The sequence below is a fragment of the Somniosus microcephalus genome, chromosome 3 (assembly GCF_052327205.1).
Source record: "Somniosus microcephalus isolate GS21.2 chromosome 3, FLI_Smic_1.0, whole genome shotgun sequence".
Lineage (NCBI taxonomy): Eukaryota > Metazoa > Chordata > Chondrichthyes > Squaliformes > Somniosidae > Somniosus > Somniosus microcephalus.
Window position 1 is genome coordinate 97,681,532 of NC_140989.1, and position 27,971 is coordinate 97,709,502.

Here is a 27,971-nt window from a genome sequence, read left to right on the forward strand (position 1 = left end):
GTCAATTTGTTGCAGGCCGAACAGGCACTTGGCCGGGTTGATGATTAAACCGTGTTGGCTGAGGCGCGTAAAGAGGGAACGCAAATGGGAGATGTACTCCTCCTTGCTGGCACTGGCGATGAGTATGTAGTCAAGGTAGACGAAAAGGAAACGCAGGTCTCGAAGAACGGAGTCCATTAAATGCTGGAACGCCTGTGCTGCGTTCTTTAAGCCAAACGGCATCCTCAGGAACTCAAAGAGGCCAAAAGGGGTGATGACTGCGGTTTTCGGGACGTCTTGTGGGTGCACTGGAACCTGGTGATATCCACAGACGAGGTCGACTTTAGAGAAGATAGAATTTCCCGCCAAGTGGGCCGAGAAGTCCTGGAGCTGTGGGATCGGGTACCGATCCAGAGTGGTGGCGTCGTTGAGGCGCCGGTAGTCACCGCATGGCCGCCAGCCGCTGCCTGGTTTCGGCACGATGTGGAGAGGTGAAGACCAGGGACTCTTCGATCACCTAATGATGTCGAGCCACTCCATTGTGGCGAACTCCGCCTTCGCAGCTGCGAGCTTGCCGGGTTCGAGCCTTCTAGCCTGCGCATAAACTGGGGAGCCAGTAGTGGTGATGTGATGTTCAACACCATGCTTCGTCGCCGAAGAGGAGAAGGTGGGCCTTGTCAGCTCCAGAAACTCCCCGAGGAGCCGCGTGAAGTCATCTGGAGGAGGGAAAGCACAGGCAATGGAGCACGCCACGGAGGTACCGTGGTAGCACGGAATCGAGTGGAAGGTGGCCGCGTTGATCAGCCGGCAGTGCCGGACATCGATTAGTAGGCTGTTGGCACACAGAAAATCTGCCCCTAGGATAGGCCGTGAGACTGTAGCCGTGACGAAATCCCAAAAAGAAGCGCTGACCGCGGAAACAGACTTCGACCCGCCGCTTTCGGAACGTTCGAATAGCTGCGCCATTAGCCGCTACGAGGGAAAAACCGAGTTTCCCAGTCTGCGTGTCGAGCTTCGATGCAGGTAGAATGCTACACTGCGCCCCGGTGTCACAAAGGAAACGGCGGCCCGAGAGGGAATCGGTGATATAGAGGAGTTTCCCCGTAGAACCGACGGCCATCGCCACCGCGGAACGCCCATTAGACTTGGCCATCCGTCGCCAGGGACGCCGCCTGCGCCTTCTTGTTTTTTTTTTGGTGAAAAACTGCAGGGGGAACGGCAGCATCGTGCTTTCGTGCCAAAACAGGTGTGGTAGGAGCACCAGCCCGCTGTAGGAGAAGCCGGGATCGCGTCTGTTGGGGGTGGGCGCCTCGTGGCCGCGCAGCACTGCTGGGTAACCGTGAAAATCTTATCGGCTTCGGCCGCAAGCTTGGCGCAGTCAGTAATGTCGGAGCTGGCTAGGGCAGCCTGAACCTGTTCAGGCAGTTGATAGAGGAAAAGCTCCCGGAAGATGAAACATTCTGGTTCAGCACCCAAGAGCGTGAGCATTTGGCTCATGAGCTCGGACAGTTTGGAGTCCCCGAGGCCGGGCAGCGTGATGAGCCAGCGAGCACGCTCCGACTTTGAAGCCCGAAAACCTGAAGCAACCGCGCCTTAATTGCATCATACTTGCTGTCAGTAGGAGGACTACCGATGAGGCTGATGATCCGTGATGCAGTTGCGCTGTCGAAGGCGGAGACTATGTAATAATAACGGGTCTGATCCACGATGATGTTCCGAATGGCGAACTGGGCTTCAGCCTGGATGAACCAGGCGTCTGGTTGTTGCTCCCAGAACTGTGGCAGTTTCAGCGTGACGGCGTTCGTGTCCAAGTCGAATCTTCCACGAAAATCATTCGTAGAAGTCAGGGTCACCAATGTAGGAACGGAGGTTCCTGTCAAAAAGACTGAGTTCGACTCAGGTAATTAAATTAATGAACTTTAATGAAATCAAACGAGTTTAAACTGGAAACTGCTAGAACACATCAATAACAGGTCTACTCTCCTTGAGGGCTCCACGAGGACTGATTCCTCTGGTCAGGAGACTGACGTCATGACGTCACCACGTTCTTCCCGCCATTGGGGCATCACGTGACTAACGGCATGACGTCATCACGTTGAAACCGTGCTGTAAAGGTAACTAGGCATTGTACAGTCAAACAGTGTAATTAAAGGTACAGGCACAGACAGTAACATCATTGCTGTTAAAGGAATTATGTACAACCGCTCTGAGTCCTTTGGTGGCTCCGCCACAATGGAATTGTTTGGGACCTAGGAAATGCCTGTGGGGTGAACAAGGAAGCTTGAACCTGGGTGCTCAGTGTGGAAGTCTACAACTTGCAGACAAGCATTCTGGAGTGCTACTGAAGAATGATTTTTGACGGAAGATTTAAAAAAAAAATGGCAGTGCAAAGGAGCAAATTTTGTGGCAGCAGTAAAAAAAAATACAGTTTGCAACCAATCAGCATACTGATCAGGAGACCCTGTTTTCCGGGGACAGTCCCCGGTTTAGGTACTGTGTCTCTGGGCAAAAAACGTCCCCGGAAGAGACCCCAGTTCAGGAAAATCATCCCCGAATAGAGCCATATTGGTCCGCTGGTCAGCAGAAGTTGGATTTTAACTTTATAAACTGGAAAAATTCAATCTTTGTTTTTTTTAAACATGAATGTACAGAAACACCGGGGGGAGCTTTTCATCCTGTTCATGCCCGGTTTGAGCTCAGGAGCTGGTTAAACGGAGGCGACAATGGTGGCCCCACCTTCCCACAATGCAGCGCGGCAGAGAAAAGGCCCCATCGATAGATTGGGCCGCACTGTACGCTGGGAGATTGAGTCACCTGACACCATGGCCTAGAAATTCAGTGCCCTTAGCGCCGATTTTGCGGCGCTAGAGGGCCTAGCGCTGCAATTGGCGCCGGCGCCGAAATTGCCTGGGGCCCTTCCGCCGCGGTAGACCGGTAGCGCTGCGCCGGCACCGATGACGTCATCGGTGTGCGCAGCATCCCGGTTGCCATGCCGACGGGCCCCAGCGCCGAAATTCAGTTGCGGCCGCCTCGCCCGTGGCAGCCGCAACTAAGACTCTGGCAACAGAGTCTTACATGACTTTGCGCCGGTGCATTAAAGGCACCGCGGCGGCCGGCCGCTTTCCCGCTGGCCGCCTGGCCGCAGCTCCCTCCCCGGGCTTCCCTCCCCCCTCCCCCCCGGAACAGAAGCAAGCCCGGCACTTGTCCGAGGTGCCGGGCTCATTTTTAAAAAGATTTTCGCGGGCCGCGGCCGGGTGCAGGCAGCTCCTCCTTAAGGGAAGGAGGAGGCCTGCACTTCCCGAACCTGCCGCAGCGCCGGAATAGCGCCGATATTCAGCGCGTAGCGCCAGTTTTCAGGCGCAAACAGCTCTCAGCAGCGCCGGCAGCCGTTTGGGCGCAGAATTGGTGAATTTTGGGCCCGACCAGCGCGACTTAGCTCCGGCACTAACTTCCGGCGCTAAAGCCCTGGTTGCGCCAAAACTCAATTTCTAGGCCCATGTCTCGGCCAATAGTGACTGGCCGGAGGACGGAACCTTTAAATTGCACGGGAGAAGTTGAGGGCACAGCGAGAGCTGGTGGGTGAGTGGATTTACTTTACTTCAGAGATCAGTATGGTGCATTGTGTTTTTTTAATGAATAAGTTAAGTTCTAAATTCTCCCACCGGGAAGAGGTTTCTGAAACCTTCTGAGACAGAGGGTGTTTCATACCTTATATGGAAAATCTCAGACTGAAACAGATTTAAAATTGAGAAACTAAAAGCTAGGATATTCGGGGACAAGTATAGATGGCACCCCATCCACCTTAAACATTCACTCCCTCCACCACCGGCATACCATGGCTGCACTGCAGCAACTCGCCAAGGTTTCTTCGGCAGCACCTCCCAACCCGCGACCTCTTTCTCCTAGAAGGACAAGGGCAGCAGGCGCATGGGAACACCACCACCTCAAAGTTCCCCTCCAAGTCACACACCATCCTGACTTGGATGTATATCGCTGTTCCTTCATCATCGCTGGGTCAAAACTCTGGAACTCCCTACCTAACAGCACTGTGGGAGTACCTTCACCACACGGACTGCAATGGTTCAAGAAGGCAGCTCACCACCACTTTCTCGAGGGCAATTAGGTATGGGCAATAAATGCTGGCTTTGCCAGCGATGCCCACATCCCATAAACAAATTTAAAAAAAACAGCACTATTGCCAGAACACTCACAAGATTCGAGATTTGGTGTAAAGTGAAAATGGCGTTGTCTCTGTGTATTCCAACAAAGTGGTCATGCCAGTTTTCTTGAAACAGGTCCTGGCTACTTTGCTGTGCTCCCACCCAGTGTGTCCCTGGATTCGGTTTAGAAAATACGGTCACGCTAGCATGCCAGTAAAGAGGGTTGGCCACATTAGGAAACTCTGTTATGACGACAAGACCATTAAGAGGTTGCTTCAGGAAGTAGAGCAGAGGAGGGATGCCCTATTTTCCTGTCATGCAAAGAAGGACATGGTAATGGGTGGCTGAGACCATCAACATCAGCATCACCGAGCCTAGGGCACAGGTACAATGTCAAAGACAATTTAAAGACCTCATCAGGAGTGGAAAAGTGAGTGCAAAGCTTTACACGGATTTAAAAACTGTTTGTGAACCTAGTGCTTCCCATCATTCATTGTAAAGAACCAGTTAAAACAGTGTCATGTAAGGATGGTATAGTCTCATGCACAATAAGAATTGAATCACAAGTCATACTCCGCACAAGTATCTGCAAGGATAACAGTAAAATAGCACCATACAAACATAGGATATAAACGGACAGAAAAAGACCAGATGGTCCACTGAGTCTGTCCCATTCATTCATCTGTGTTGCAACTAAGCAACATGAACCCCAATGCTTCCCACTTGCCAACAGCCTGGTAATCTCCCGGGAAAGGGAAAACACCAGATTTAAAACAAAACCCTATGCCAATTCATGGAAAAGCGAATTCTGGGAAAATCCTCCCTGACACTCAAAGGTGATCAAAAACAAATTCCAGGAGATAACAATAACCACAGGTACATTGTCCAACATCCCACCTACCATTTCCATGCAGTGATATCAGCCTCCTCCAGGAACTTATCCAGCTCCCTTTTGAAAACTGAATGTGCACTCACTGCACGAGCTGGCAGCCTATTGCAAAGGCCAATGAGCCTCTGGGAAAAGAAAAACCTCTTAACATCTAACCTAGTTCTATGCTTATGTTGATTGTATTCATGTCCCCTCGTTTTCCCTAACTGACCTAATTCAAATAACCTGTCCACACGTACATAGTATAGTCCCTTTATTATTTTAAATACTTAATTTAAGTCTCCCTGAAGTCTATAGTTAGAATACCCAGCTCCGTGAACCTATTGTGATAGCTAAGTGTTTTTAAACTAGGTATTAATCTAATGGCCCTCCTTTGACCTTTTTCTAGGGCCTCAATATCTTGGACTATATGAAAGGACTGGAACTGGACACCGTATTTAGATTGGGTCTAGTCTTGTACTAACTTGGCAGGGGGATGGGATACAGAGTGGAGCTATAGTAGGGGGTGATTTACAGCCAAATACGGAGGAAAAAACAAGTCAGCTGGGAAGGCAGAGCAAATATGTGAAGGCAAAAGGGAATATGGCAGGGCTGGAAGGCATTTATTTTAATGCAAGGAGTCTTGCAAATAAGGTGGATGAACTGAAGTTGTTGTTGAACACATGGGAGTACGATATTGTTGCTATCACGGAGACATGGTTGCGGGAGGGTCAGGACTGGCAGCTCAATATTCCGGGGTATAGAATCTTCAGGTGAGACAGAGGGGGGTGTAAAAGGGGAGGGGGTGTTGCAATATTAATTAAGGAGTCAATTACTGCTGTAAGGAGGGACGATATATTAGCGGGTTCCTCTAATGAGGCCATATGGGTAGAACTTAAAAACAAAAAGGGGGCAAGCACTTTGCTGGCAGTGTACTATAGGCCCCCAAACAGTCAGGGGGAGATAGAGGAACAGATATGTAGGCAAATCTCAGAGAAGTGCAAAAATAATAGGGTAATAATAGTGGGAGATTTCAACTTCCCCAATATTAATTGGGATAGTCAGAGTGTGCAAGGCTTAGAGGGTGCAGAATTCTTAAAGTGCATCCAAGAGAGCTTTTTGAGCCAACATGTAGAAAGTCCTACAAGAGAGGGGGCGGTACTGGACCTAATTCTAGGGAATGTAGCCGGGCAAGTGGTGGGAGTGTCAGTAGGAGAGCATTTTGGCGACAGTGACCATAATTCGGTGAGATTTAAGGTGGTCATGGAAAAAGACAAAGACGGCCCGGAAGTAAGGGTTCTAAATTGGGGGAAGGCCGATTTTAATATGATAAGGCAGGATCTGGCCAAAGTGGACTGGGAGCAGCTACTTATAGGAAAATCCACATCAAAACAGTGGGAGACTTTCAGAAGGGAAATAGAGAGAGTACAACGCCAACATGTTCCTGTAAAGGTCAAGGGTGGGACCAACAAGCAAAGGGAACCTTGGATGACAAGGGATATACAAAAATGCATTAGGAAAAAAAGGGGGGCTTTTGGCAATTACAAAAGACTAAAGGCGGAGGAAGCCCTAGAGGAGTATAAAAAGTGCAGGGGCATACTTAAAAGAGAAATGAGGAGGGCAAGGAGGGGCCATGAAATAACACTGGTGAGCAAAATAAAGGAAAATCCTAAGATGTTTTATAAGTATATTAAGGGCAAGAGGATAACCAGGGAAAGGGTTGGGCCCATTAGGGACCAAAGTGGCAATCTGTGTGTAGAGCCAGATGATGTAGGCGGGGTTTTAAATGAATTTTTTGCATCTGTGTTCACTATGGAGAAAGACGATGTAAACATAGAAATCGGACAAGGGGACTGTGACATACTTGAACATATTAGCGTCGAGAGGGAGGAGGTACTACCGGTTTTAGCAGGCCAAAAAGTGGATAAATCCCCAGGCCCGGACGAGATGTATCCCAGGCTGTTGTGTGAGGCAAAGGAGGAGATTGCAGGGGCTCTGACACAAATTTTCAGAACCTCTCTGGCCACAGGGGATGTACCAGAGGACTGGAGAACAGCTAACGTAGTACCATTATTCAAGAAGGGTAGCAGGGATAAACCAGGGAATTACAGGCCAGTGAGCCTAACATCTGTGGTAGGGAAATTATTGGAAAAAATTCTGAGGGACAAAATTAGTCACCACTTGGAGAGGCAAGGATTAATCGGGGATAGTCAGCATGGCTTTGTCAAGGGTAAATCATGTCTGACCAATCTGATTGAATTTTTCGAGGGGGTGACTAGGTGTGTGGATGAGGGAAATGCTGTGGATGTGGTTTACATGGACTTCAGTAAAGCTTTTGACAAAAGTCCCGCATAGGAGACTGGTCAAGAAGGTAAGAGCCCATGGGATCCAGGGTGCCTTGGCGCGTTGGATCCTAAACTGGCTGAGTGGCAGGAGGCAGAGGGTGATGGTCGAAGGTTGCTTTTGTGACTGGAAGCCTGTGTCCAGTGGGGTACCTCAGGGATCGGTGCTGGGTCCCTTGCTGTTTGTGATCTACATAAATGATTTGGATGAGAATGTAAAAGGTATGATCAGTAAGTTCGCAGATGACACGAAAATTGGTGGGGTGGTAAATTGCGAGGAGGAAAGCCTCAGGCTACAGGACGATATAAACGGGTTGGTCAGGTGGGCGGAAAAGTGGCAAATGGAATTTAACCCTGAAAAGTGCGAGGTGATGCATTTTGGACGGACAAATAAGGCAAGGGAATACACAATGAGTGGTAGGACCCTAGGAAGTACAGAGGGTCAGAGGGACCTTGGTGTACATGTACATAGATCCCTGAAGGCAGCGGAACAGGTAGATAAGGTGGTTAAAAAGGCATATGGGATACTTGCCTTCATTAGCCGGGGCATAGAATGTAAGAGCAGGGAGGTTATGATGGAGCTGTACAAAATGCTAGTGAGGCCACAGCTGGAGTACTGTGTGCAGTTCTGGTCGCCTCACTATAGAAAGGATGTGATTGCTTTGGAGAGGGTGCAGAGAAGATTCACCAGGATGTTACCTGGGATGGAGCGCCTCAGCTATGAAGAAAGGCTAAACAGGCTGGGGTTGTTTTCCTTGGAGCAAAGAAGGCTGAGGGGGGACCTGATTGAGGTGTACAAAATGATGAGGGGCATCGATAGGGTGGATAAAGAGGAACTTTTCCCCTTAGTAGGGGGGTCAATAACAAGGGGGCATAGATTCAGGGTAAGGGGCAGGAGATTTAGAGGGGATTTGAGGAGGAACTTTTTCACCCAGAGGGTGGTTGGAATCTGGAACTCACTGCCTGAAAGGGTGGTAGAGGCAGGAACCCTCACAACATTCAAGAAGCATTTGGATGAGCACTTGAAATGCCATTGCATACAAGGCTATGGACCAAATGCTGGAAAATGGGATTAGACTGGACAGGGATTGATGGACGGCGCAGACACGATGGGCCAAAGGGCCTCTTTCTGTGCTGTAAAACTCTATGACTCTAAGGACTCTGGCCTGGAGTTTCCGCTCGATTCCAGTGTTTACTTTGGCACAGCTTGCCCGCAATCGGCATAACCGTCGCAAAGAAGCTGGATCTCTTTGGGCGCAAGGACACTAATAGGAATGTTTTGAAAGGTTTTGAATTATTTTTATTGAATTCACTAAGGAACCGACTACTGTTTCCCATTCTAACTAGAAAATAGTTTTGTATATTTTTTAAAAGTCATTTTCAGTCATTTAAAATCGGGTTTGGGTGGATTGACACATTGGGGTAGATTTTCCCGAACCTGTCGGGAAGAAGGTGGGACTTCCCCTTTTGGGTTTTTGACCCGCCTACTTTGACGTCCGGCCAATCCGTGCGATTTTCCCTTGATTGACCTTGTTGAGCCCGCTGGGCGGGCTCAGCAGGCCAATTAAGGGCCACCCGGCAACAAGTGATGTCACAGACTGAAATTTCATCTGTCAAGAGTTTTTGACAGATGAAATATCAGTGTTTTACAGCTGTTTGAAGCTGTCAAACACTGACAGTCTGAGTTCTGACATGAGTCATTCTGCACAGACTCAGTTGGAACTCTTACCGGCACTCAAAGCTGAAGGCTGTCACTTTTGACAGATCACAGCCGTTCAGCTTTCAGTTCCGGCTGAGTGATGCGCTCCCGACGGCTACAGGAAGAAAGGCTGTGAAGGTAAGTACAGGCAAGTAAAAGTTCTTTACACACTTTAGACACACCAAACACACTTACTTTTACACTCATGCACCCATCACTCACCTGAGCGCCAACATCATGACCCCTCCAACTCCTTCAACCCGACGGCTTGCCTGCTCTAACCTGGCGTGGTTTGGAGCTGTCGGGAAACCCACACGAAACCCCTCAAAATAGGGATTAGGCTAAAAACTGCCTGTTAACAGAGGTGGCCCAGGAGGCGGTTAATTGGCACTAATCCCTTCCCGCCTGGTTTCGGCGGGTCCCAGTGCGGGGCGGGTACCCGCCGCCCCTGAAACTTACGTGGACCGGGGCTTTGGGCGGGATGGTGTCGGGACCCCCAAATTCAGGATTTTCAGCCCCCGCCCGCCTGAAACCCCGCCCGACGGCTGGGGGAAAATCGGGGCCTATGATTTAAAATGTTTATTTTTTTGTGGTAAACCCATTTTCAGCTGTATTAATCAAACTTTACCAAGTTACCACTCTTAAATACATCAAGGAATATTTGTTAAGAATTTTTTTTTTAAATTACTTTTTAAAACGTTTCCTGATTGCGCTGGTTCATGGCAGATTTTGCGTTTACCGATAATGCAATTGTCTTTGAGCAGAAGCTTGGTTGGGAGGGGGGAAATCACTTTTCAAAATGGGCACAATTTGCACCAGAATCGCCGATTGCACCCAAAGTGGAAACTCTAACCCTTTATGTTTTGTATTGGATCATTTTAATACTCTATTTGCTTTCACTACAGTCTTTCTGCACTGGCTGTGGACCTTTAGAGACTCACACACTATAACACGCAGGTGTCTTTCCCTCTCAACAGATTTATGGGGTAATTTTAATAAATATAGTGTAATGCATGTAGGTGGAGCTAATGCCAATCATGTGTATAGCATGCTGGGCATAAAATTAAAGGCCATGATAAAAACTCGGAACAATGAAGATAGTGGGCGGGCGGGGTGGGTGGGGGGAAGATTTGTGGATGGGAATCCTGGAAGTAAGGATTAACGGCAGAACCTGCTTTAAATTATCTCAACAGGTTTCAGAGGCAGATTCACAGGCTGAATGTCTGTCGGGCTGGAAAGCAGCCGGGGAGCGGGGTGGCGGGGAGGTCGAACATTGCGGGGGGAAGAAGGCTAACCATTCACAAAGTGTTTAAAAGGTAAGCTTGGTGGGCCGGGGGAGTGCAGGGTGGGGCAACAAGCCTGCTCCTCCTGGCCCACAAGCAGCGCAATAAAGACACTTACCTCATGGATCAGCCCTTCTCGCCTCCTTTCATCTGCCGGGTTTCCCAAGTCCTGGGAAATCCGCCCTGCAGAAGCTAAAAACAAAACATTAGTTCAAATGGAGGCACGTAGCCTCCTTTGCTGGCTGACCTGCCTCCTGAGAGCGGATTGGTCGTCCGCCCCCTGGGCCACCTCTGTTAAAAGCGGAATGGGTGGGTTGGAGGCAGGTTGGGGCCGGGTTTCCCAATTTTTAATTTTTAACCCCCCCTGCTTCCTCCCCCACCGCCCTGGGGGTTAAAATGAACCCCTATACCTCTATTAATAAAGTCAAGGATCCCGTATGCTTTTAACAGCCTTATCAAGTAATCCTGCCACCTTCAAGGAATTATCTACATACACCTCTAAGTCTCTTTGTTCCTGAACCCCCTTTAGATTGTACTATTTAGTTTATATTGCCTTCCTCATTCTTCCTTCCAAAGTACATCACTTCACACTTCTCTGTATTAAATTGCATCTGCCATGTGTCTGCCCATTTCACCAGTCTGTCCATATGCTCCTGAAGTCTGCTACAATCCTCCTCACTGTTTATTACTTTTATGAGTTATATGTTATCTGCAAACTTTGAAATTATACCCTGTATACCCAAGTCTAGCTCATTAATATATATTGTAATCTTTTTTATTCTCAGGGGTTCCGACAGTAGCACAGATTTTCATGTCATCTGTAAACTTGCAGACAGTGCCCCTGACACTTTCATTCAGATCATAATACCGATCCTGTGTGACTCCACTTGTTACTGGTCTCCATGTGTAGTCACTACCATTAATTACAATCCTATGTCTATGAGAACACAACCAATTCCTTATCCAACCCAGGAACTGCCCTACAACACCACAGAACTCTTTTATGTAACAATCTATTGTCAGACAACTTGTCAAAAGCTTTTTGAAAGTCCAAATATACAATGTCAACTGGGCTACCTTCATCCATCAACCTAGTAACCACCATGAAGAATTCAACCAGGTTGGTAAGACAGGACCTTTTCCAGAGGCCATGGTGCGTGAACCGGATAACCGCTTCTCTGTCAAGATGTTCGTACAGAGCATCCCGAATGATCCATTCTAACAACTGTCCTGCAACTGATGTCAAGCTAATGGGCCTATAATTTCCAGGTTCTGACCTCTTTTTGTATATCAGTACAGCATTAGCTTCCTTCCAATCGATTGCAGACTCCAGTATATGATCGAGGGGCTCACTTAGCACCACTCCCATTTCTTTAAGCAACCTTGAGTAAATGTCATCTGGACCAGCATCTCAATCTGATTTTACATCACTTATTCTCCCCAAGATTAGATCTGCATCTATTATAACATTTACAACTGTAAAGTGTGTAGGTATTATGGCAAATTAATACACAGACTACAAGAGTAACTTTAACAGGACTTTACTATTCGAAGGTCAGGGCGAATCTGCCCAATAAATCCTGACACAGCACTTATATACCGGTGTGGTCACCGTCGGTATTACAGTATACAGCAGCCAAGATAAAGTAGTGCCACACCTAAAATAGTTCCCTTAAAGGTGGACGGTTACATACAATAGTTCTCTTAAAGGTAGAACAGTTACATACACTACAATCCTCCCTTTTTAGCTTACAACATACTTATTCCCCATTAACATAACATCATAACATATATACAACTTATGCAAAACAGTTCACAGATTCAGTCTCTCTGGAGGCTTCCTGACTCTGTCCAGATAACGCCTCGGTGGTGTAGTAGTTTTCGGCGGGGTAGTAGGTTCTTCTGGCAAGGTCGATTCGGCTTGAAGGACAGTGTCAGGTTCATCGGATTCCAGTATTACCAGATCAGAGGTAGGTGCTCTGGGTATCTCTGCTTCAACATTAGCCGTGTAAGGTTGTGGAGTAGGTTGGTCCTTTGTGGATGACCCTATGATCTGGTCAACATGGCGCCTTATTATGCTGTCACCAATGTCCACGGTATACATCAGCGGCCCTAGCCTTTTCCCAATAGTTCCAGGCTGCCATTTCTCGGTACGGTAGTCCCGGGCCAAAACTTGTTGACCTATCTGAAAGGATCTAGTTGGCCTTTCATTCATGCCCTGAAATTGCCGGTTCTCTACGTCCCTTCTGACGTTTGGCTTAATCAAATCCAGCCGGCATCTTAGTCTTCTATTGAAAAACATCATGGCGGGAGTTTGGTTTGTGACCGCATGTGTTGCATTCCTGTACGCCAACAAGAAGTTATCTACCTTATGTTGTAGGTTGATGTCTTCATTACCCATGGCCTTTATGGCCTTCTTGAAGGTCTGGACAAACCTTTCAGCTAATCCATTGGTGGCGGGATGGTATGGGGCTGACGTGTAGTGCTTGACCCCATTCCTTTTTAAGAACTTCCTGAATTCTTCGGACACAAATTGCGGTCCATTATCAGAACAGATCTGTTCCGGCAGCCCATTCCTGGCAAATATGGTCCTTAATACTGTGATGGTTTTTTCCGTGGTGGTGGAGGACATCTTTATTACCTCTGGCCACTTGGAGTGTGCATCCACCGCGATTAGAAACATTGAGTCCATAAATGGACCAGCAAAGTTGACGTGTACCCTTTGCCAAGGAGATGAGGGCCACTCCCATGGATGCAGAGGAGCTTGTGGTGGCGCGTTTTGGACCTTCTGGCATCCTAGACAGCTCTTGGTTATTTCTTCGATGTCTCCATCAATACCTGGCCACCACACAAACGCTCTTGCTAGGTTCTTCATTTTCACTCCACCCAGATGCCCCTCGTGAAGCTCCTTTAGCACCTTATGCTGAAGTTTGGGTGGAATCACCACTCTAGATCCACACATCAAGGTTCCTCGGCACACTGACAGCTGTTCTTTTCTTTGCGAAAATGCGGGCAGCGTTGGTTCGCCATGTGCTGGCCATCCCTCCACTGTTAAATCGTAGACTCGTGAGAGAGTCGGGTCATTTCTTGTTTCATTTTCGATCATCGAATTTGTTACTGGTAGACATTCCACTATGGATGAGTGGAACATCTCCACCGGGTCCACTGTAGCCACCTCTTCTACTACTGGCAACGGTAGGCGCGATAACCCATCAGCATTTCCATGCTGTTTGGACCTTTTGTATTCGATGTCATATTGGTGTGCCCCAAGTAACACGGACCACCTCTGTAGCCTTTGCGCTGTCATAGTGGAAACGGCCTTGTTAGGGTTGAATATGGACACCAACGGCTGGTGGTCTGTCAGTAATGTGAACTTCTTGCCCTGCAGGTAATGATTGAATTTCTTTACTCCCCACACAAGGCTGAGGGCCTCCCTATCTATCTGAGCATAATTTCGCTCAGCGGAGGTCAATGATCGGGACGCAAATGCGACTGGCCTTTCCGAGCCATTTGGTAACTTGTGTGAAAGTACTGCTCCAATTCCATAAGGGGAAGCATCACAAGCTAGACGAAGAGGTAACGTTGGGTTGAAATGAGCCAACACTTCCTCAGAGGTAATCAACGCCTTGCTTCTGTGAAAGGCCTTCTTACAGTCCTCGCTCCACTTCCATGGTACTTCTTTCCGCAACAGAGCATTCAGCGGATGCAGCACCGTGGATAGATTTGGCAGAAACTTGTGGTAATAATTAATCAACCCCAGAAACGATCTCAACTGTGATACATTTTCTGGAGCGGGGGCCTTCACGACAGCTTTTATCTTGTCAGGTGACTTGTGCAGCCCCTCTTGGTCAATGACATGACCGCAGTACGAGATCCGTTTCTGGAAGAACTCACATTTCTGGCGATTAACTCGAAGGCCATATTCCTTCAACCTGGTGAGCACCAGTTTCAAATTTGTGAGGTGTTCCTCCTCGTCTTCTCCCGTAATCAGGATATCGTCCAAGTAACACTGCGTGCTTGGAATACCCTGTAAGACCTGCTCCATGGCCCTCTGCCAAATTGCTGGAGCCGAAGCTACTCCAAAAACCAGTCTATTATAACGATACAAGCCTCTGTGCGTGTTGATTGTGAGATACTGGCGCGACTCTTCCTCGACTTCCATTTGTAAGTATGCTTGTGCCAGGTCCATCTTGGTGAAGTGTTTCCCGCCAGACAATGAAGCAAAGATATCCTCAATCTGCGGGAGCGGGTATTGTACCGTGTGAAGCACCGGATTAACTGTGATTTTGAAGTCTCCGCAGATGCGGACCTTTCCCGGTCCCCCGGCTTGTTACTTGATGAAGACTTCATGACGGGAACAATGGGCGTGGCCCACTCACTCCAGTCCACCTTAGATAGTACCCCTGAACGTTCAAGCTCTTCCAGTTCTGCCTCCACAGCAGGTTGTATCGCGTAAGGTACCGATCTGGCTTTGAAAAATTTTGGGCTTGCATGTTCTGCAATCTTGATTTTTGCTTTAATTCCTCTCAGTGTTCCCAGTCCTTGCTGGAATACCTCTTTAGCTTCGTCCAATATTCTGGACAACCGTTCAGGTTTGACATCTTCCTTTCCGGAATCTACCGTCATTGTGTTTAGTGAATGCCAGTCTATCTTTATTTTCCTGATCCACTCCCGTCCCAGAAGTGGTGGACCTCCCTTGGGCAGCACATACATGTCCATCCCTTGGTGATCTTTGTCCTTGTATCTCACCTTGACTTTTATCTTTCCGATGGGGTATACTTTGTGCCCCGTGTATGTCTGCAATACTATCTCCGTATCCCGTAGGGGAATATGTTTGAATAACTTTTTGTAATCTTGCTTATTCATGACCGTCAACGCCGATCCGGTGTCCACTTCCATCTTCACTTGGACTTTTGCAATCTGTAGTGTGACCCAGATAGTTTGTCGGTCAGCTTCTTTACTCACATTGTGAATCCTCAGACTACCCAGTTCCTTGCTGTTGGAGTCTGAGTCCGAATTCTGTTCATCTGGACTCTTCCCAGTCACCTTATGTACCTTTCTGTACTTCTTCTGCGGTGACTTATTATTGCTGGTCTTCTTTCCTGACCGGCATACCTAAGCTATGTGACCAAGCTTGCCACATTTTCTACATTCCTGGTTTTTAAACCAGCATTGGTTCTGGTCGTGTGTTGTCTTCCCACAACGATAACATTTCGTTGTACCCGAAGTCATTTGATCCACACTGAGTACCGCTGTCTTCCGCTGCATTTCCACCGTGCCTCTTGCTGCGGCTTCGTGCGATGCTGCAATAAGGACAGCCTTATCAAGTGTAAGATCGTTCTCTTCGAGCAGTCGTTTTTGTGTTCCTTCCTTCGACATCCCGCACACGAACTTGTCTCTCAGTGCCTCTGTCAGATTTACCCCAAACTGACAGTATTTTGCTAGCCTACGCAGTTCAACCAGGTACTCCGCGTTGCTTTCCTCTTTTCGTTGCGTTCTCACGTAAAATTTTGATCGTTCTGCTAACATCAGCGGTGCGGGGTTAAAATGATCCTTCAGGACAGCAACAATATTAGCGAAAGACTGATCTGCCGGTTTAGCTGGTGATAGAAGATGCTTCAATAACCCGTATGTCTTCGCACCCATTGAGTTTAGTAAGGTTAGAGCTTTGTCATAATTTGCTATCTTATTGACCTTACAATATATCTCGATGCGTTCTACATACATGGCCCAATCTTCCACATCGGAATCGAAACCGTTGATGTTACTACGCTTAGGCATCTTCACCCTCTTCCTGAGAAACAACAACGAACTATTTCTTTAACTTTTTTTTTTTCAAAATGGCGGTTTCCCGCGCTTGTCTTCTTTCCCCGCCCACTTTCAAAATGGCAGTTTCCCGCTTCTGTCTTCTTCCCCGCCTACTGGCGGCTTCCCGCGTTTCTTCCCCTGGCGGGAGGGGTAAGCTTTTCCCTCGGGCGACGACCGCTGGCTTTCGGGGTTCGCAGCCTGTGCGTCGGCTTCAGTGCGTTCCTTGTTCCCTTTTCTCGGCAGGGCAACCGGCGCTGGGTACAACCCGTTGACGGCGAACAGTTTCAGCCGCTGGGCTGGATCTCGCTCAGTCTCCCTCGCTCGGGCTCTGTCTCTCCCGCTCGCTCGGGCTCTGTCTCTCCCTCAGCGGCTTCCAATCGCGCCTCCCAGCCCTCTCGCAGTCCGGTGCTTTCCTCCCCGGATGCGGCTGAGTTCTCCGCGATTTATTTATTTTTATATCTTCCCGCGCCGTACGATCCCGGTCGCAGCGCTTCATGGCCTCGGTCGCTGCCCGGCCTTTTTCACTCCAATCGCGCCTCCCAGCCCTCTCGCAGTCCGGTGCTTTCCTCCCCGGCTGCGGCTGAGTTCACCGCGGTTTATTTATTTTTATATCTTCCCGCGCCTTACGATCCCGGTCGCAGCGCCTCGTGGCCTCGGTAGCTGCCCGGCCTTTGTCGCTGGTCGCGGTCTAGCTGTCTCACGACGCCGTTGCGTCTCCCAGCCCACTTGTACCGCGGCTTCCGTGCTCCACGCTGCCCCAGTCTCAGCGCCTCTGGGCCCGACTTCTGTCCGGCTCCTTTCCCCCGACCGTGGTCGAGTTCACCGCCCTTATCCTCCGTTTATTTTTTTTATTTTCCCTTTACTCACAGTCACCGTGGCCGACTTGCTTCTCGTGCTGATCGGCTCACTCACCACCGTGGCAGAAGGGACAATCAGTGCCTGTTGCTGATGGAAGGCTTCGTGTCTGAATTCTTCCTTCTTCCTTGCTCTGCAGACTCGAGTTTTCTCTCAGCAGAACGACGAGGGCAGGTGCCTCTTCTCGACGCTCGTTAACTGCTTCGGAAGTATTGTTGCCGCAGGGTAAGATCGAACTCGTCGCCACTGTAAAGTCTGTAGGTATTATGGCGAATTAATACACAGACTACAAGAGTAACTTTAACAGGACTTTACTATTCGAAGGTCAGGGCGAATCTGCCCAATAAATCCTGACACAGCACTTATATACCGGTGTGGTCACCGTTGGTATTACAGTATACAGCAGCCAAGATAAAGTAGTGCCACACCTAAAATAGTTCTCTTAAAGGTGGACGGTTACATACAATAGTTCTCTTAAAGGTAGAACAGTTACATACACTGCAACAACTTTAGTGTTAACTACACATGAATGGTAACTTAGTACTGTGTACAGGAGGAAAGATTAATGCAAACTAACCATTTAAAACCTCCACCATGTCCTAGGAGTCCACCTGAATCTGACCTAAGGAATCATTTAATGGCCCTAAGCAGTCCTTTATCGCCCTCGAACTCTGACCATAACTAAAAAGGATTTTACTATTGCTGCTGCAATTATCCACAATCGTCTCTTCCACTGACTTTTTGTTCTCTATAATAGTAGCTTTTGTTACTTGAAGCTGAGCACGATACTAATCCTATTCTGCTGAGAGTTATTTTCTTATAATCTGTAAAAGTATTTCTGCTTAAGTCTGATTAGTGCATAATAGTAACTGCAACTACTTCTGAATACAGAGGGCAAAGGCACTGCTAATTAAGGGGGCCATGATACTGCAGTAGGCCATGGAATGCCTCTGTAGGAGAAGGTGACATTAGGCAGGCCACAGCTACTGGAGGAGGACCTGTTACAGTTCAGGAAGCCTCCTCATGTGAGAAAAGAACAATAGAACTCGAGCAACGTGTTGTGTATGTAACCTGTTCCACCTTAAGAGAGCTTAAGCCTGTTCCACCTTAAGAGATGTACTACTTTCTCAGGCTGCTGTAGACGTAATACCGGGGGTGAACACACCGGTATATAAGCACTGTGCAGTAATCTTGTATTCAGTATAGTCCCTACCTCCAACCAGTAAAGACCTGTTTTTATTGTTACTCATTAGTCTGTTTTAATTAACTAAATAATTCACAGACTTAACACTGGCGACGAGTCAGGTTCTTACCCTGCGGCAGTTATTCCACGGCGGTTGAAGAGAGGTTTCAAACCTCACCACTCACCACCCCACTGGAAGTGACAGGCATTAGGACCCTGAAGCCTCCATCAGCTTGTGAACCGGAGTAGAAGACAGGACTGGGGAAGAGAGAGGTATAGGGCGATAGCGATCGGCAGATAAGGGCCGGGCCGCTTTCAAGTGCGAGGCGCAGCCGGGCCATCGATCGCATCCGTTGATAAGGGCCGCACTCGGGGGCTGAAGGGAGACGGCGTCGGGGGACGGGTGAAGACCGCCAAGCGCGGGAAAACTGCCATTTTGTGGGCGGAGGACGACGGCAAGAGCGGGAAGCCGCCATCTTTGATAACAAGTAAAGAAAATAAAATCTGAGAAATTGCAAATCTACAATGCCTAAACACGGGAATATTAGCACCTTTGATAGTGACCTCGAAGATTGGGCCATATATGTTGAAAGAGTAAAAAATTATTGTAAGGCCAATAAAATTCGTGACCAAGATAAAGCTCTAACATTATTAAATTTAATGGGTGCGAAGACATACGGGCAATTGAAACACCTGTTATCACCAGATGAACCGGCGGATAAGACGTTCGATGAGATTGTTACTGTCCTGAAAGATCATCTAAACCCCACGCCGCTAATGCTAGCGGAACGATTTAAATTTTACGACAGAAGGCAGCTACAGCATGAAAGCAATGCTGAATATTTGCTGGAATTGCGTAAATTAGCGAAATATTGCCAGTTTGGAACGGGACTGACAGAGGCACTTCGAGACAAATTTGTGTGTGGTTTATTTAAACAGGATACACAAAAGCAACTGCTCGAGGAGAATGAGCTGACGCTTGAGAAGGCGGTCACTATGGCAGCAGCACACGAAGCCGCAGCGAGAGGCACGGCAGTAATGCAGCTACGGTCACCGGAGCTCAGTGCACACAAATTGGGTGTGAGTTCTGGCAAATGTTATCGTTGTGGAAAGACAACGCATGATCAGAACCAGTGTTGGTTTAAAAACCAAGAATGTAGAACTTGTGGTAGGCTTGGACATATAGCTAGAGTATGCAGGTCAGCGAAGAAGACCAGCAACAAGAAGTCACCGCAAGGAAAATACGCAAAGGTACACAAGGTGACCGAACAGGAGTCCGATTCAGACGCTAGCAGTAATGAACTGGCTAGCTTAAGAGTACTCAACGCTGGTAAGGGTGCAGACCTCCAGACAATTTGGGTCACTCTTCAGATAGAAGGAGTCCAAGTAAAACTGGAATTGGACACTGGATCGGCATTGACGGTCATAAATAAGAAAGATTACGGAAAGTTATTCCAACATATTCCCCTACAGGATACGGGGATTATATTGGAAACATACACGGGGCAAAGAGTGTACCCCATCGGGAAAATAGAGGTTGCAGTGGTCCACAAGGGCGAAGACAGTCAAATAATGGACTTATATGTGATATCTGAAGGAGGTCCTCCACTACTAGGACGGGAGTGGATTAGGAAAATGAATATGGACTGGCATTTCCTACAAACAATAACGAGTGAGAACTCGGTGAAGATAGTCGGCCCAGACTCTGGAACGGATGATGGTAAGCCCAACTCAGGTGCAAAAGACAAAGTTTCAGCACAGAATTCCACTGAGCAACAACAACATAGTTTAACTGTGGATTCTGAGTCTGGCAAGTCTACTGATGTGCCCATTTCTGAGGGACACCGGGCTCGAACTCAACTCCATTTCAAACTACAACAGCAATTAGAACAAATGCTTCACCGTTTTGAGCAAGAGTTGAATGCAACGAAAGAGTTCTTTGATATAGAGTTGGAGAATCTGGAAAGACAACAGAAGCAGCTGATGGAGAAAATGGAGCAGGAGCACACAAAACGTCTGATGTCAGAGGAGTTAACGGTCAGCCAACTCCTGCATATGCTGAAGGACAGGACTCTGAAATGGGAAAAACTTGAACATGAACTTCAATATTCAAACGAAAGGGGTTCGGAGCTCTCAAAGGTTATTGGAAGAGCTGAGGTGGCAACACAGACTGAGATGACTGCAACAGAGCAGCCCTTGGATGCCAAAAGTACGCTGACTCACGTCAACGTAGAACAACAGACCGCTGAAACAGCTGCTCCGGTAGAGGGATTGCATAGTCCGATCAATCAATCTCCAAAGGAAGTTGAAGTATTAAAATCACAAATGAGGTCACTAGTAAACGACTTGCTGAAAGCCCAGAAAAAGCTGGATGCAGAGGTACACATGAAGAAGTCTCTTCAGGAAAGATGTCTGGATTTGGAACAAGAGCTGGCTAACGTCCAGCTGGGTATGGAGGAAATAGACGACCCTCTCACTGGTCTAGCTCAGGATGACACCGAATATTACTATGACCTGGTGGACGACACCGAATATTACGATGTCCTGTCCTGCCCAGCTTGTAACTTCGACTCCCAAAGTGCAGAAATCATGGAGGAGCACCAAAAGTCTACGGAACATCGGGAGAAGCTGGCTCTACGACGGAAACAGGAGGAAGAGAAGGAGAAACTGCGCATGCAGCTGGCAGCTGTGGCAGCTGACAATGGAGCCCAGAGAGTCTCCAAGAAGCAGAAAAGGAAAAGTAAAAACAGAAGATGACCCATCTGAACCATTATCACCTCTACCAGATCACACACGTGGTCCCTCCGAACGGAGCCAAATCAGTTCGGAAGTTCAAGCTGTTAAATCCATGAAAGGACTATTGAATGAGTAACGTGAACCGACTACACCACAGAGATTGAATCTGTGAACTGTTTTCCGCAGAGACTGAATCTGTGATATGTGACGTTAAACATGAAGTTATATATGTATATATGTTATTACGTTATGTTAAATGGGGGGATGACTATAAAGCTAAGAAGGGAGGAGTGTTGTGTATGTAACCTGTTCCACCTTAAGAGAGCTTAAGCCTGTTCCACCTTAAGAGATGTACTACTTTCTCAGGCTGCTGTAGACGTAATACCGGGGGTGAACACACCGGTATATAAGCACTGTGCAGTAATCTTGTATTCAGTATAGTCCCTACCTCCAACCAGTAAAGACCTGTTTTTATTGTTACTCATTAGTCTGTTTTAATTAACTAAATAATTCACAGACTTAACACAACGCAACTTGTGAGAGTTGGTAAAAGATTGTGAAACAAGTGGGCATGTCCCCACTGGGGGTTCATTTTTCTTTTTCTCCTAGTCCTGATCAGTTTGTCTTGAAGATGTCAACTTTTAGGACTTTGCCATGCAGATAAGAGTGATGATGTAGCTCATGAGGACATATTCACTAATTATTCATTTGCATGGGTCCACTGTTTCGTTCTCAATGTAAAGTGCTTTGAGACATCTTCCTGTATGTGAAAAGTACTATAGAAATTAAAGTTGTTATTGTTGCTCTCCTGGTTCTCAACAACTTTTAATACTTCCTTTTGTGTTACAATTGCAGTAGGTTCCTGGATCAATTCAGGTGAACTATATTATGCTACTGAAACAATTACACCAGATAGCTGTATTTTGATTCACATTTATAGTTTTCTGTGTATATGCAGCTTATATTTGGCCATGGTTATCCATGTTGCTTGATTTGGTACTTCACTTGAGATCAAATACCTTCTTGTGGTTATCTCTTTAGTTTCTCCAGGTATATGAGCTCACATTCACTGCCAAAGAGATAAGCTCTGATACCTGCTTTATGCTCAGGTTATCGGAATTGCATCACAGAAAGCACTTTTCCATGCCCCATGCAATCTACTAGGAGCTGCAGATTTTCATCAGTAAATCTGGGTTTGCTTTTTCAAGCATTTAAAATTGAGCAGCGATCAATTTTGGGGGTGTGGAGTGTCGTCAGTCTGACTAAAAGCTAACACTGGAGAGCTGCAAAATCTGAGGGCAGTCAAGCTGCAAAGGGTTGCGAGAAGGATGGAATACAGGAAAGATGAGGTAGAAAATTAGCTTTAAACCAAGCAAGATGACCTACTGAAGTGTGGTATTATATATTGTCTTCATTATTTTCATACTATTACTCAGACAAGCTGCATTGATAGAAATAAGTGAGCCTGATCATAACTATTTCACTGTATGTTCACCAACTAAAGCAGCTTAACGATTTGTATCAAGCATTGCCTCGCCTTGCCTCATGGTAGCTCAGTCTGCTGTCAGAGAGATGGGAGAAATACATGTGAAAGACACAAGTATCCAGTCCAGATCACAAGGGGATGCTATTATTATGCCCCGGGCTATGAAATCACATAAGTAGATATGGGGCAGTGTGCGTCAACTCCCATAAAGAAGGCAGTGAGATAGTCTGAGAGAGTGACGGACACCAATGAATGTGAGAAAGAATATACAGCAAACCTGAAGTCGGAACAGTGCAGCAGTTTACTTCCCATGTTAGAGGTTTTCAGGCTGTGGTGGCATTGCTCACTTTCTAAGCTACATAGTACAGCTTTAAATTTATTCTGACTACTTCTGCCAATTCTGTAAGCCTCTGATGACACTAAAGAGACAATTCTTGCCTTCGCTGGCTGGGTGGCGACCTGGTGGAATAATTGCTCGCCCATTTAGAACCTGCCCAATTTTCATCTTAATGGGATGGAAATGGGCTGGTTCTACAACAGGCAGGTGATGCGCTCCGCCAGATTACTACCCAGGCGGTGACGGTAAGAATTGTCCCCTAATTGTTTTTTTTTATTCGCTTATGGGATCTGGGCATCGCTGGCAAGGCCAGCATTTATTGCCCATCCCTAGTTGCCCTTGAGAAGATGATGCTGAGCCACCTTCTTGAACCGCTGCAGTCCATGTGATGAAGGTACTCCCACAGTGCTGTTAGGTAGGGAGTTCCAGGATTTTGACCCAGCGACGATGAAGGAACGGCGATATACTTCTAAGTCAGGATGGTGTGTGACTTGTAGGGGAACTTGGAGATGATGCCCTTGTCCTTCTAGGTGGAAGAGGTCGTGGGTTTGGGAGGTGCTGCCGAAGAAGCCTTGGTGAGTTGCTGCAGTGCATGTTATAGATGGTACACACTGCAGCCACGGTACGCTGGCGGTGGAGGGAGTGAATGCTTCATGTAAGGGACTCTCCAGGCCACGGATGAGTTTAACCTCTTCCACAATGATCCATGCCTCAGGCTAACTCTAACCCAAAGAAACTGTGCACTATTTATCACTGCCTGTTTTAGATCATTTTTCAACATGGAAAGCAACCTTGCCAGAAATCACACCAAATTTTTAAAAAGCCAAAGAAAAATCTTGCTGCAGATTCCATACTTGCTTCTTTAAAGTGTGATGAAAGAAAAATTGCTTGTAATTTCTTTTCCACTGGAGGAAATCAGAGTAACATTGAGCGGCCTAAAGTGGCTGTTTTGGCATTACAAAATAAAAACAGAAAATGATGGAAATACAGAAAATGATCCCATGGAACAGTCTCCAAACACATTAACCTATCTCTTCTGTTGAGATGGTGACAATTTATATTTTAGACTTCCAGCATTAACATAGACTTTTTTCTTCCAATCTCTATTATTTTATATTCCAACTGGTTTCTTCTGCTAGCTCTGTTCTAAGTGGGAACGAGTTTGACTGTTACATGAATAATTTCTGGTCAATCTCCAATCAAAGAATGAAGGTTAGAGATGTGGCCACCTGTTATTTAATTACTCCTAATTGTCTTGTATTTGCCTTTACTCCTGGATGGCACTAACACTATTCTGCTGTATAATGCAGCTTCACACCAGTATTGTACCTGGTTGTCCTTGAACCCCTTTCTGTCTGTTTTCTTCCAAACATCTATTGATGAAAGTGTATCAATACAAATGTGGAAAAAATGACATAGAAAGAAAGAAAAAAAATTACATTTATCTAGTGCCTTCACAACCTTAGGATGTACCAAAGTGCTTCACAGCCAATGACTTTTTAAGTGTAGTCACTGTTGCAATGTAGGGGAATGTGGTAACCAAATTGCGCACAGCAAGCTTCCACAAACAGCAATGAGATAAATGACTAGATATAAAAACAGAAAATGCCAGAAACACTCAGCAAGTTAGGCAGCATCTGTGGAGTGAGAAAACAGAGTTAATGGGCTGAATCTTAAGTCCCAAAAACAGGTGGGTTGAAATCGTGTCAGAGGCTAAAATGCAAAAAATCTGGAACAGGAACTGAACTGCCCCCTCCTTGAACCCACCCACCTCCAGTTTTAATGATGGCAGGATGAGTGGTGGTTGCCCAATTCACTCGCAGTAAGTGGGTTGCTCATTTAATTATTATAATGAGGCTGCCTGCCTTCATTTTAACAGTGATTCTATTTTTAACCGCAGGCGGCCAGGTTTCCCTGGCCTCGGGAAACTCGGCAGCTGAAAGCATGCGAGAAGGGTTGCATCCATGAGGTAAGAGCCTTTACAGCACTGCTTGTGGGCCAGGAGGAGCAGGTGTGCTTCCTCCAGGCCCAACAAGCTACCAAGTAAACCACCCGCCCCCCGCGATCTGTCTGCTCCCCCCTGACTACAATTGGAACCCCCGGTCACCATCGTTGTACCCCTCACCCCCCGGAATCAGGTGTCCCCAGACTACCATCGCCCCCTCAACACAATTGGGACCCCCCCCCGCAGACCACCATCGGACATCCCCACGATCCGGACACCCCACTGTAATGTATATACCTTTAAGGGGGGTGTAAGGGGGGCATCTTTTAACTGGTTTATGGTAATTTACCTGGCCAGCAGCCTTTGCCTCTGAGCTCTGGCCAATTCCAACCTTTTACCTGGTTTACGGTAATTCACCTGGTCAGCAGCCTTTTGCTGCTGCACTCTAAACCAATTTACAAACAGCGGTTTCGAATCGCTACCCCTCCTTCAGTTCTGAGTGGAGGAACTTATAATTAATGATATTAAAATGGACAAGTGGTTTGGATGAGAGAAAAATCAAGTTTTATTACCTAAATAAACTACAATCAAAAGAATAAACTATGCCACACGAACACAGTAATTACAGTAAAACTATATAACAAGGGGTTGCAGACGGCGAAAATGAGGGATAAAATGACTACAATGTTATTTAAACAATCTTAACAATTCCCTTAAATCACCACCCCAAACTCCTGCTAGGTTGCCTTGTTGAGGAGTCAGAACACCCTGCTCACCTGCGGTCCAGCGAAGTAAGAGAGAGTGATAGCTTCTCAGCAGCTATCTTATATACCTGGTGAGCTCCTGCTGTTCTGCCCTGCCAGGGCTGTGTGCAAAATTCCCACCCAAAGGTTCCAATACACAAGAGAAAGCTGTGATTGGCTAACTCAGAGTGGTTGGACTGGGTTAATGTGTCTTCCGGAGCTCCCTGGGCTGAAACAAAAGGGAAATACAACTGCTCTATTGTCCAGAATGCTAGGTGATTTAAGCCCATTCAGTTCTTAAACGGTTCCCATTCAAGATCCAAAAGTCTCTTCTGCAGTTTAGATGTATCCACTCGATATACAAACAAATGCTAATAGCATTCAATTGCTTTGTAAACAAAGCATTGTCCTTTGTCTTTGGCCATGTGGTGACAGCCATTTTTATCCCTGGAAATTTAAAAGCACAACGCCCAGGGATTCTTTAATAATCTTCAGAACTGTAAATTATTGCAAATTCTTACAGTCCGCCCTTGGATACTTCCAGCTTGCTTGTAGTATCCTCTTGAAGAAATTAGCAATAATTTCTGACCCCTCACAAACAACCATCCCCTGTATTTATCTAATAGCTATCTGCCACTGATCCCCATCCTGTCTATTCCCCTTAAATTCAAGAAAAAAAAACCATGGTACGGTAGGCATCTTACAGATAATTCAGTTTTCAATAAGGGGTCTCATACCCCTACACGCTTGTAAAATTATACAATGTAAACCAAATTTACAAACACCTTTTACATTATAACTTATTACAAAATGTATTCAAAATGATCCCAAGCACGGAGAGGGTCCTACGCTTCTGCTCAACTTGGAGTTGTCACAAAATAATCCCAAGCACAGAGAGGGTCCTATGCCTCTGCTCAACTTGGGGCTGTAACACAAGATACAAAAAAACATTAAACATTTGAAACAACATGCTTAAATAAAACCCTGACCATCATGTGCCGATGATGGGTCGCGAAATTCGAGTGGGTATTGATCCTCCCACCCGGGCAGTAAAAGTACCTTCCACCCCTCTTTGATTGTCTTAAACTTTAAAACAGGCAGAATGGATTTACAGACCAGCCTGCTCCACCAGCCCCGAGCCGTTCCCTTGTCCTTTTGTGGAGGCGGGGTACCCCTCATGTTAAAATTACCTTGGCACAGACCGAGACCGGGGAGTATGGGACCGTGGCTCCCAGTCCCTCCCCCTCCCGTCTTCCCTCGACTGGCTGCAGAAAATGATGGGTGCCTGTGTGGCGGCTCTCCCTGGCCCCACACTGATCCGGCCACCCACTCATCCTTCCCAGCCACACTTACCCTCTTTGCCCGTGGGCCCCCAGGTGAGTTCCTCCCTCCCCCGACTGCACCCACGCGACTCTTGGGTCTCCCCCTCCCTATACGATCTGTCCCAGGCCATCACCACCCACCCCTGAGGAACACGTCCCTATCACAAGGCGCCCGCGCTTCCCCATCGTGACTCCTCAACAGCGAGGTCTCCCGCAAGTGAACTTCGGTCAGGATAGTGCTGGGTTGGGGGCCGTGCCCCACCCAGCTGGGGCCATCTCCTCCCCGTAGGAGGAGTAGGCAAGTTCCTCCGGACCCTGTCCGGTTTTTCCCAAAAGTCGCTGTGGGGTCTCCTGGATTTGTCCAGTGGCGAGGTGATCCCCAACATTCTGTCTCCATATCTTCATTCGATGCCCAGCTCGGGCTGGGCGAACATGGCTGCTTCATTTTCCAATCTCCTGCAAAACTTAAAAGGACATGCAGCCAGGTCTCACTGACCTGCTGCCTTAGGTGGAGACATGGTCGGGTCCCTTGACCTCGGACCAAAATACAAACATTTGGCACACATGTAAACTTAAACTCTTTAAACTTAAACATAAAACTAGTTATGTCAACAAACTTAAAATACACCTTAAAAGCACGCTATATTCACACCAAAGCTATAATACAGATGCCGCCCGTCTCCGGACGGCCAGGCTAATATCTGGCACTGTCGCAGATTACTGCTGGCTGCAGCAAAGCTGGACTGCCTCCTGCCTCTGGTCCCTCGCAGCTAATGGCTGCTGGTTGGGGGCCTCTGCCCTTTGGCTTCTCCCCGGTTTGGGAGATTGCTCTTTGTGGCAGGTACCCTGGTGACCACCTTTTCTTGGGCTTGCGGGCTCGCTGAGACCTTCTGAGGGGCGTCTCTGTGGGGGAAACTTTGGCTGGCGGACCCTGAGCCAGGGTCGCAGCCCTAGCTGGCTGGGAGCCTTCTCCCCCATGTCCAAAACCTGGTGTCAGCTCCCTCCCTTTGTCTCCTGCAAGAAGGATTGCTATCCCCGCCCCCCCAGGGTCCCACATCATGGGGGGGGGACCACTCTAGAAGCGGGCTGGGAAGCTGGTCCCTTTAAACAGGCCACTGCACCTGCGTGAATCTGCTGTTCGGAAGACTGGGGGATTCCTGTCTCCAGACCAGCGCCTGCGCGAGCAGTTTCAGTGAATGAATGGGCAGCAGCCTGCTGATTTCTA